Consider the following 10,808-nt stretch of genomic DNA (forward strand, 5'->3'; position numbering starts at 1 on the left):
CCGCCCCAGAGCCGGGATGCGGCGACGGCGGCGGAGGGAGGCGGGCGGCCGGGGGGGCGGGCCAGGGGCGGGCCGAGGATGGGGTTACCTGGGCGGGCCCAGCGGCCCGGGACACCCCCCGGGGGCGGGCCGGAGCGGCGGCGGCCGCGGCCGCCCTGGCCCGCGGGACTGGCTTCTCCGGGGGCCTCCCCGGCCGGGCGCCCGAGAGGACTTGGGGCCGGAGTCCGCTCCAGGCACGCCTGGCTGCGCGTCGCCTAGCTCGGCCGGGCTAGAGGCGAGGCGACCCAGCTGCCTGGTCCCCGCCCGAGCCTGGGGGACAGGCGGGCACAGCTCCCCCAGCCCGCCGCTGCGGGCACTGCAGCGCCGCCCTCTCCGCCCCGCCTCGCCCCCCGCCGGCGCCTCGGAACCCGACCCCGGCCCGACCGTGGCGGACTGGCCCGAGCGCGGCTGCCGCTCGCGCGCACCCAGCCGCTTGCGCTCCGGGCGCCAGGAGCTGCGCACCAGGGCTGCGCACCAGGGAGTTCGGTGCCGCCCGGTCGCCCCCCGCCAGGCCCCTCCCTGCCTCCCGGCCGGAGCGTCCTCTGGCCCAGCCCCTCCCTGGCGCTCACCTCCCTCCAGCCTTCCGGGAGCTGGACGGGGCCTCCCCAGCTTCGGGCAGCTTGGGACAGTGGCCGGAGACTGCCGGAATCCGAAACCTCGCTTCTGGCTGGCCACAAGATCTGGGCGCGCCCTAAGCAGCAGGGTCTTGACCGAGCCCCTTACCTCTCCAGTCCCCCTTTTCTCCTCCAAGAAATGGACATAAGACCTGAGGGTTGTGAGGATGGAAGATTAGGGAAGGTCTCTTTTTAGCACACTCGCCAAGTCTTGCTTTGCGTTTGTGTTTTCTGTGTGCCTGTTTTATTTATCCTTCCAGATCCGGTAGATCAGCCCCTAGCTGGCACAGCGTGGGTGGCTGCAATGTTTGTGGAATGAATGAATGAAATGAAATGGGCTGCAGCCTGTGCCTCCCTAGTGCGAAGTGCTCAGTTCCATACCTTACTGACCAGTGAAAGCTATTTGCCCATCCCCAGGTCACGCCCTCTCCAGGTCTCTGATCTAATTGTGTCCTTCCTCACCCTACCTTAGCCTGGGTACCAGAGCCTCTCGGGGCTGGAGAGATCTCTTGTCTAAATGGGGGAAACTAAGGCCCAGAGAGGGGCAGGGAGCTGCCCACCTCACTCGGGTTGGGGCAGAGCCGTAGACCAGGCTCACACCCTCACCCCTGACACTGTGCTCTTCACTGTTTTAGAGGCAAGAGGTTTGCTCCCACGTAGATGGTCACGTTTGGGTGCCAGGAGGGTGCCCTTCACTCCATGGAGTCCCCTGGGCTCAGCACAGAGGAGGGACTCAGTAACCATTCGGTGTTGAGAGTGGGCAGAAGGTGGCAGGGATTTGTGGGGCTGAACAAGAGCACAGGTGGAGGTTCACATACCATATGTCTAAATATTTGCAAGTTATAAATCAAGCTAACAAAATGTGAAATAAAATATGTTCTATTCTCCTACCTTGACAAGCATACTTTCATAACAACCTGGAAGGCTAGCTCTGAATGTAGAATTCTCAGACTCCTCAGAGCCTGCCCTGGAGCATGGTGGTGCAGGGGCCCTGTGCACACATGTGTGAACATCTCAGCCTGCACACACAAGCTCGGACCACCCCACCCCACCTCCAAGAGAGCTGCCCCTGGCCACCCCTCGGCCACAGGGCAGGGCATATCTGCGGTGCCATCTGACCTCAGGGGTTGATCTGCAGAAGAGACCCACCCAGGTCTTGGAATTGGGCTTAGGGCCATCTGGGCAGGGAATCTCAGGGCCCTGGGCACCCAGAGTGTGGCCCAGAGGGGGCACAGTCTCCAGATGACACGTCCCTTTGGCCCCATCGTCTCTTCTCCCTGTGGTGAGAGCTTAGCTGGAGGACCAGAGTTTGGGGTCCCCAGGGCAGGGACCACTTTCACCTAAGATCAGTACTGAATTACAGAACTACTTTGAGCCAACATATTTACTCTTAGAGTCTCAGCGTGGTATGGTGGAAAATAATAATAATAATAAAATAATAATAATAATTTAAACAGCAACGGGCAATTATTTTAGGGTGGCCATATAATTTTCTTCCAAACCAGGACATTTTTGAGAGCGACTGGTGACTCTAACTGGAAGATTTGCTGGGGTATCAGGCATAAAGTAGGACTGTACCAGGCAAACTAGGATGTCTTGTTTTGCTAAAATATTGAGCCCTCATGTGCCAGGCGTTGTTCTAAATGCTTTACTGTTCTTTTCTCAATTTTACAGATAAGGAAATGAGGGTTAGAGAAGTGACTTGCCCAAGGACAGTGGTGTACCCAGTGCTGCCTGGTGCCTGGGGCTCTGGTGTTTGGGTCCCTGTCCCTCAGCACATGCCCCTGACATTTGGGGAGCTGCTGGCCCTCCAGTGTCTGTACCATCAGGTGGGGACAATGTTACCTGACTCACCTTCTCCTGGGGCTACTGGGAGACACACGTGAAGCAGTGGGTGTGAGTCCTGTGAGCTGGAGAGAGATGAGCCCAGGAGGGAGGGAGGGAGGGAACTGAGGGCCACGGCCAGAAAGGCACGCCCTGATCGTGATAAGGGAGAGGAGAGTCCTTTGGTCTGAGTCAGTGGAAAGTCTTAATGTGAAAGTCTCTTTGAGAAAATGCTCTTCTAACTTTCAAGAGCGACTCAATTGTGAAGAAATAAATACAAATTAATAAAAAGTTCAATCATCAATAGCTCTTTCATATGATAATAGCAACCGTGTATCTAGTGCTTTCTGTGTGCCAGCCACTGTTCCAGATGATTTGCTCACGTGAACTCATTTCATCCTGGCCACAGCCCTAGGAAGTAGGTGCTGTTGTTATTTCCATTTACACGTGGTGAAACCCAGGTGCTGCTCTAAAGTGCTTTAAGATATATCAGTGACCCTCTGAATCGGCACTATTGTTGTTACTCCCATTTTACATATGGAGAAACTGAGGCACAGAGGGGTTAAAATGGCTTGCTTATAGTAAGTGGCACAGCCAAGGTTTGGACACAGGTGTTCTGGGTGCTGAATGACCGACTACATTGTTTAGTAGACAGGAGTCTTCCACTTGTAAGGATTAATGTCTGGGTCCAGAAGGGGAAAGTCATGGGGTTTCTCTAGGCTCCTCCTGGCACTTTCTGTAAATCCTCTAGGACTGAGGTGGGGTCTCCCCGTCTGTAGCTCCTCTCTGTGTCCAGTGTGTTGAGTGCCCCACACAAATGGAATCTGAACGTGTATTGGTTGTTTCCCGTTCCTTGGTTGAAGGAAACGATTCCTTAACTTTTGGAGTGTCTTCTTTTTTTTTAATTGGCGTATAGTTGATTTACAATGTGACGAGTTATACATATATGTACATATTCTTTTCCATTATGGTTTATTACAGGATATTGAATATAGTTCCCTGTGCTATACAGTAGGACCTGTTGTTTATCTATTTTACATATAGTAGTTTGTATCTGCTAAACCCAAACTCCTAACTTATCCCTCCCGCTCTTCCCCTTTGGTAAGTTTGTTTTCTGTGTCTGTGAGTCTGTTTCTGTTTTGTAAATAAGTTCCTTTGTGTCATATTTTAGATTCCACATATAAGTGATCTCATATGGTATTTGTCTTCCTCTTTCTGACTTACTTCACTTAGTATGATAATCTCTAGGTCCATCCATGTTGCTGCAAATGGCATGATTTCATTCTTTTTTATGGACGAGTAGTACTCCATTGTAGATACATACCACATCTTTATCCATTCATCTGTTGATGGATATTTAGGTTGCTTCCAAGTCTTGGCTATTGTAAATAGTGCTGCTATGGACATTGGGGTGCCTGTTTCTTTTAGAATTACAGTTTTCTCCGGATATATACCAAGGAGTGGGATTGCTGGATCACATAGCAACTCTATTTTTAGTTTTTTGAGGAACTTCCATACTGTTTTCCATAGTGGCTGCATCAGTTTACATTCCCACCAACAGTGTAGGAGGGTTCCATTTTCTCCTGGAGTGGCCCTTTTTTGGAGTGAATTCTCCTTCTTTATTAGTAAAACTATGAAAATTCACCAAGGACAGGAAACCTGGCCAAGTTTTTAATCAGAAAGAATCACATACTGCATGTCTAAATTATTGCCAGCTCTGGGTGAATTAATCCAAAGCAGGGTGGTTGGCTGTGTCTCCAGCCCAGTCTTAGAAGCACTGAGGAGTGGAACAGCTGCTGACTGGGGTTTCCTGTCCAACTTCCCAGGTTTTTGAGATGGAGAAACCAAGGGCCTAGGCTTGTGGTCTAGAGCATTCTTAAGCCTATACATACATTGTTCAAGGAGGTAAAAAGTAGAGGGTGGGGCTTCCCTGGTGGCACAGTGGTTGGGAGTCCGCCTGCCGATGCAGGGGACGCGGGTTCGTGCCCCGGTCTGGGAAGATCCCACGTGCCGCGGAGCGGCTGGGTCCGTGAGCCATGGCCGCTGAGCCTGCGCATCCAGAGCCTGTGCTCCGCAGCGGGAGAGGCCACAACAGTGAGAGGCCTGCATACAGCAAAAAAAAAAAAAAAAAAAAAAAAGTAGGGGGTGCCTTTCCTGCACCATCTCAGGCTTGGCGGGCTGGATCTGCACTGTCACCTTTTCTAGAGCTGTCTGCCCTGGGGCCCTGTTCCAGAAGAGCACAGGAAACCTGGTCAGTCTCAGCCAGCCAGGTGTGTCTGTGTGGCCCTGGGCAGTTCCCTGCCCCTCTCTGGGCCTGGTGTTTACTTCCTAAAGACCCTTCTAGGAATCTGGAGAGGGGGTAAACTGGAACTTCGAGTTCTCAGGAAGACCTATATTTGTTTCCAGCCCTGCCAGAACTCTTCACCAAGCTGAGCCTCAGTTTCCTCATCTGTACACTGGGGATCATAAGGGATATTGTGAGGAATCAGTGTGATTCTGTGCGTAAAGCCTTCTACGCCCGGGGCCCAGCTTCAGTGAAGGTTAGCGCTTCATCTTGTTCTATGGTTTAAATCAGAAGTCACACTCCAGTGGTCTGCAGGTGTGTTTTGCTTGGCCTGCCCAAGGTTTTTAAATATATGAATTTGTTGACAACATTTCAAGATTGGGAGATTTCACATAAGAAGCAGGATCCCTAGCTTCTCTTGGAAAATGGGGAGGTTTGGCAACAGGACACCGACATTCTCTGATGAGGAAAGTGAGCTCTGCACATCTTTAACGGCTCACGCGTGTTCCTGCAGCACCTCAGCAGAGCCCTAGCGGAAGGAAGGAAGCCAGTATTTCCTGAGCATCCTACTGTGTGTCAGGGATCATGTCAGGAGTTGTGCCTGAATTGCAATTTAATTCTCACCATAGGTTACTCATACCCTTATTTTGCCAACGAGGAAATAGGGGCTCAGAGAGTTGGGTTAAGTTGCCCACTCTGTCAGCAGACGGTACAACCCAGGACTTCCAATCAGGCCCTGTGTCACTTTTCTCTTCTGGGGGCTCTCCTTCCACCCTCAGCCTAGCACAGGGTCCATGGAGACATCTTGCTTATTACCTGTTGATGGATTGATAGATGGATTTAGGCATGTGATGTCAATGCCTGTGGTTCCCATTCTTTATCTTCAGATCCCTGGGGGGCTGTGGAGTTAGGGTAGGAGTCCAGGAGTCAGCGTGCATACCTAGAAGTCTTGGAATAAAGCTCTCTCGCCTATATATAAGATGATTGTAGTCTTAAATGTTTTATTATGATAATGTTCAAATAGAAGAAAATTGTAGTATAACAAACTCCCATGTATGCATCACCCAGATTCAGCCACTATCAATATTTTGTTCCGTTTGCTTCATCTACTCTTTTGTTGTTTTTGTTTGTTTCTCTTTTTCTTTAGGGCATTATTTCCAAACACATTCCAGATACCTTGTCATGTCTCCTGCACACACTTCAGTTTGGATCTCTAAAAACCAGTGGAGCGCTGGAGCCAGCTGGTTCTGGCTGCTGAGAGCTGGTTGTGTGGTCTCTTCTCAACTTGGCGTTCAGTGATGTCATGTTGGTAGCTTGAAATCATCTGTGGTGGGAGTATTTACACCATGGAAATTGACAAAAGCTACAAACCAGGGCTCCCTCCACACCCCCACCCCCCCGAGAGCCGGTTGTTAAACATTTACCAGCACACCACTGTCAAAAATACACGAACATTTTCTTACATAACCACCATGCTATTATCTCCCCTAATGAAATTAATGCTCACATCCCAATCAAATGTCCCCAACAGTTTCAAAAATATCTGTTTACAGATTGTTCATCTAATCAGGGCTCAGACAAGGTCAAATATCTAGCTATGATATTGAATTGTTACATTTCTTAATTTTTCTTAATCCAGGGCATGCCCCTTTATTCCCCCCCCCCAACCCCCGCCGTGTTTATTTTTCTGGCCTTGATCGTTGGAGAGATCAGGTTGGTTGATCTGTAGAGGGTCCCCATTCTGCTTTGGCTGGATGTTCTGTAAGTTAATGGGCTCCTCCATCCCTGTATATCCACTCTTGAAAGGCTGAATAGATTCAGCTTTTTTTTTTTCCATTTGTCTGTGTTTTTTGGAGGAGTGGGGACAGAAGACTTCATAGATAGTGCTGGGCTGTACAATTAATTGTTTGATGCTTGTAGATGATTTTGTGATGAACAAAATGCAAACTCATAGACGAGCATTAAAACACTTATGGTCGCTTTTTGCTATTTCACCATCACCGTAGACAGCAAATACACCCACTATGGAATCTTTGGCTCTGCAGGAGGGGTCGTCAGACTCAGGAAAACTGGGCCTCTCTGATTGGGCCTCACCAGTCTGGGCAGGTCTTTCTACATTCCGCTCTCAGGGACGAAGAACTGCCGTTGGGAGTTCATTCCAGGATGCTGTCACTCGGATGGTCAGCTATTCCTATCTCATGTCTAACTGCAGTCTTTCCTGCTTTAGATCAAGCCCATTTTCTCTACCTGGAACCCTGGAATTTCTTTTGTTTTGCTTTGAATTTTATTTTATTTTATTTTTATACAGCAGATTCTTATTAGTTATCCGTTTTATACATATCAGTGTATATATGTCAATCCCAATCTCCCAATTCATCCCCCCGCCCCACTTTACCCCCTTGGTGTCCATACTTTTGTTCTCTACATCTGTGTCTCTATTTCTGCCCTGAAAACCAGTTCATCTGTACCATTTTTCTAGATTCCACATATATGCATTAATATATGATATTTGTTTTTTTCTTTCTGACTTGTTTCACTCTCTGTGACAGTCTCTAGGTCCATCCATATCTCTACAGTTGACCCAATTTCGTTCTTTTTTATGGCTGAGTAATATTCCATTGTACATATGTACCACATCTTCTTTATCCATTTGTCTGTCGATGGACATTTAGGTTGCTTCCATGACCTGGCTATTGTAAATAGTGCTGCAATGAACATTGGGGTGCATGTGTCTTTTTGAATTATGGTTTTCTCTGGGTATATGCCCAGTAGTGGGATTGCTGGGTCATATGGTAATTCTACGTTTAGTTTTCTAAGGAACCTCCATACAGTTCTCCATAGTGAAACCCTGGAATTTCTTAATCTCTCCATTCTCCAGTCTCTTCTAGAGCTGAGAAGAAAAACAACCCAAAATACCATGTGATTCCAGGAATCTAAATCCTATACATGAAGTGGTAGCCATTTCAACCCAGAGTGGTTCTAACTTTGCTGTGCCCTCAGCCCCTTCCCAGGAGAAGTTGTGCATACCTTCTCCACCCACCTGCAGGTTGGGGCTCCTTACCAATCAGGGCAGAGGGCATTCTCCTTTACCCATCATCCTGGGGTCCCCCTGCATTCCCTGGCTGGCAGGCCTGGGGTCTTGTACACAGACCCAGCCTTAAGATGTGTTTCTGGTCCCCCACAGCATTCTTGTCCTGGTTACTCTTCCCATCTGGACCAAATCCCGGAAGCTGATTCCTCTCTGCCTTCGTCCTCTGGTCTGCTCCTTTGGGCCCCAACCCCACCTTACTGAGTCAGCTGGGACCTTGCTCTTTCCTTCCAGAAACAGGGCTGGGGTGAAAACACTTCTCGAGGCTGCACCTTCTGCTTGACTCTTGAAAATGGCTTGAGCTAGAAGTGATGCTGGTTTCTTCGGGAAGCCAAGCGGCATCTGGGGAACGTGGAAGCTTCGTTAGCGCGCTGCCTTGTGCCAGAAGTTTGAATCTGAGTTTGTGTTGAAGCTGCTCTTAGGACCCAACCCAGGAAGCAAACTCTTCAGGAGTGGGAAGGCCCCGTGGGACCCCTCCCTTGCACATTGCGGAACTGTAAAGCAGCTCATTGACCTGAAGGGAACTTGGGGGTGGGCAGTATGAACTTCACTGTTTCTCAATTCACATTACCTACAAGTCCTTGGATACCTGTAATCCTGGAGTCTCAGAAAAAAGGTCTGATTTGTAGAGAACTATCTAAGGTAAGTTAGAAGAGACATTCTGTTAAGGTCATGGTAACAGGGAATGTACCTGACAGTTAAGGATTTCTGCATGTGGTGCCTAGTTGCTCTGGAATGTTTATTTTCTTGACTTGTTTTTATTAGGGCTTAAAAAAATGGGTGGCTAAGATGTCTTCATACAGGACTTAATTTTCTCAAACATTCTCTAGCAGAATAAGTGATACTAATCTCTGCGTCATGCTCACATCTGAAATCCAACCTTCTGGACAAGGAGGCAGCTCCCGTGCTGTTTTCCTTCAGCATCAATCTGCCCTCATGTTGCGGAGGCATGAACAAAGGCCCTGGGGTCAGCTAGCCTTGGGATCTGACTTAGGCTTGTCCCTTACTGGCTGTGTGGCTTTCAGCAAGCCGTCTATTTTTTCCCTCCTTCTCCCCTCCAGGCCTTTGCATGTGCTGTTTCCCCTGCTGGAATGCTCCTCAACTTGCCTTTTACTGGGCTCATTCCTTTCAGGTCTTGGCGTACATATCATGTCTGAGAAGGCTTCCTTGGTCTCCTGGTTACATATATTCTCTCAACCCCCTGGACTCTTCCTTTGAAGCCCTATCAGCCTAATCACAATGGTTATTAAACAGTTCTGTGTAATATTATCTGTGCAATGTGTCTCTTCCAGTGGATTATGATTTCCAAGAGGGTGGGGATCATGCCTGTCTCGCTCCCTGCTGTGTTCCTAGTGCCACCGTGTGCCCGGCACGTGGTGAGAGCTCAGTTAATAAGTGCTGAATGAATAAATGAAGTGCAATTCCCTAAGGCTCAGTTTCTTCATCCAAAAAATGGGCTTATGAGTGTCTTTCTTTTGAATGGGAATAGATATACCTCACAGACATTAGTTCCTTTCCTATCCTCAGGCCTTGCAAAAAACTCAGAAGAAATAAATGATCTTTTGAATTGTTCACCTGAAAAACCCACCTGAAAAGGAGTTTCATAAAGTTGGGATTGTAACTCTGGAATGACTGAGATATCCCTGGTTTCTGCCACAGGGGGATGGACTAAATGACTGTCTCAGATCCCGAGGGGAAGGAGCATTTTCTCCTGGGGATGAGAGAGCTGGTTTGCCTGTGTGTGCTCCCCTTCTGCTGGCCAGGGGAGACCTCCTGGCTGAGGTGATATCTAAGTTCAGGTCTGAAGGGGTAGTAAGGTTAGTTTAGCAAAGGGTGAGAGGAAAAGTATTCTAGGCTAAGGGAATAGCAGATGCAAAGGTCTGGAGGTGAGATGGCATGATGTGTCGGAGGAATGAAACAAGTTCAGAGTGGTGGGTGGGCAGAGATGGAGGAGTGGGTGGGTCCTGTGATGAAGCTGGAAGAGGTCAGCAGGGGTCAGGGCAAGGATAGAGAGGAAGGAGGCCACCAACACGTGAGGGATGCCCTGGAGGAGACTGCAGCTTGCAGGACACCGTATGCATGTGTGAGTGTGTGCACGTGTGTACACGTGTGTGTGTGTACATGTGAGTTTATGAGGGGGCAGTTTTGGGGGCAAGGGCGGCACCCTTGGCCTCCAGCCAGGAACCATGCACACAGATGCCCAGCTGGCATCCCCACAAATGCAGACACCCCGGCCCTGGAGTGTCAGAAACCCGCCAGGGCAGGAGCAGCTGCTTCTAAATCAAGGCCAAAGGCAGCCGAGGGGCCGGGTTGGGTTTGGTGGCTCTGCCCTGTGGGCTGATGTGAAGGCTGGGGCTGCAGGGGGCTCTCCGTTAGGGGCTCTGGGCCAGAATGAGCCCGGCTGGTTTGGGGAAGTTTATTTTGGAAGCTGGGATGATGCAAAATTAAGTGGGGAGGAAAAAATAGATGAGGCGGCGGTGAGGGTCTGTCTGTGGCTGGCGGGGCTGAAAGCGTCCAGCTAGAAGAGCGTTGTGTGGGTAAACAGATGGGGGTGGCAGCTTTTCTGCATGTCCGCTATAAATACCCGGCAGCTCGGCCGCCCTGCTGGGGTTTCCTGGCATCGTGGGTGTGGAGATCAAGGTGCAGACGGAGCAGCAGAGGGTGACCAGGGCACTGCTCAGATCCTAGTCTCTTGAGGGTTGGAGCTCTGAGGCTGAGGCCCTGGGCAGGGGCAGGAGGTGCTCCTTTGTTACTAACTGACTGTGGACCTCAGGCAAGCCCATTACCTCTGCGAGTCTGAGTTTCCTCATCTGTAAGATGGGGTGATAAAATAAGGCAAAGGAAGTGTCCCTCCTGGCAGTGACAGGTCCACTGCACACACTCAGGAAATGCTCTCTCCCGGGGTCAAACCTCTTAGGTGCTCTGTGACCTGGGTGAATTCTCTCATCAATCTGACCCT

The sequence above is a fragment of the Phocoena phocoena genome, chromosome 1 (genome assembly GCF_963924675.1).
Source record: "Phocoena phocoena chromosome 1, mPhoPho1.1, whole genome shotgun sequence".
In the NCBI taxonomy this organism is placed as follows: Eukaryota; Metazoa; Chordata; class Mammalia; order Artiodactyla; family Phocoenidae; genus Phocoena; species Phocoena phocoena.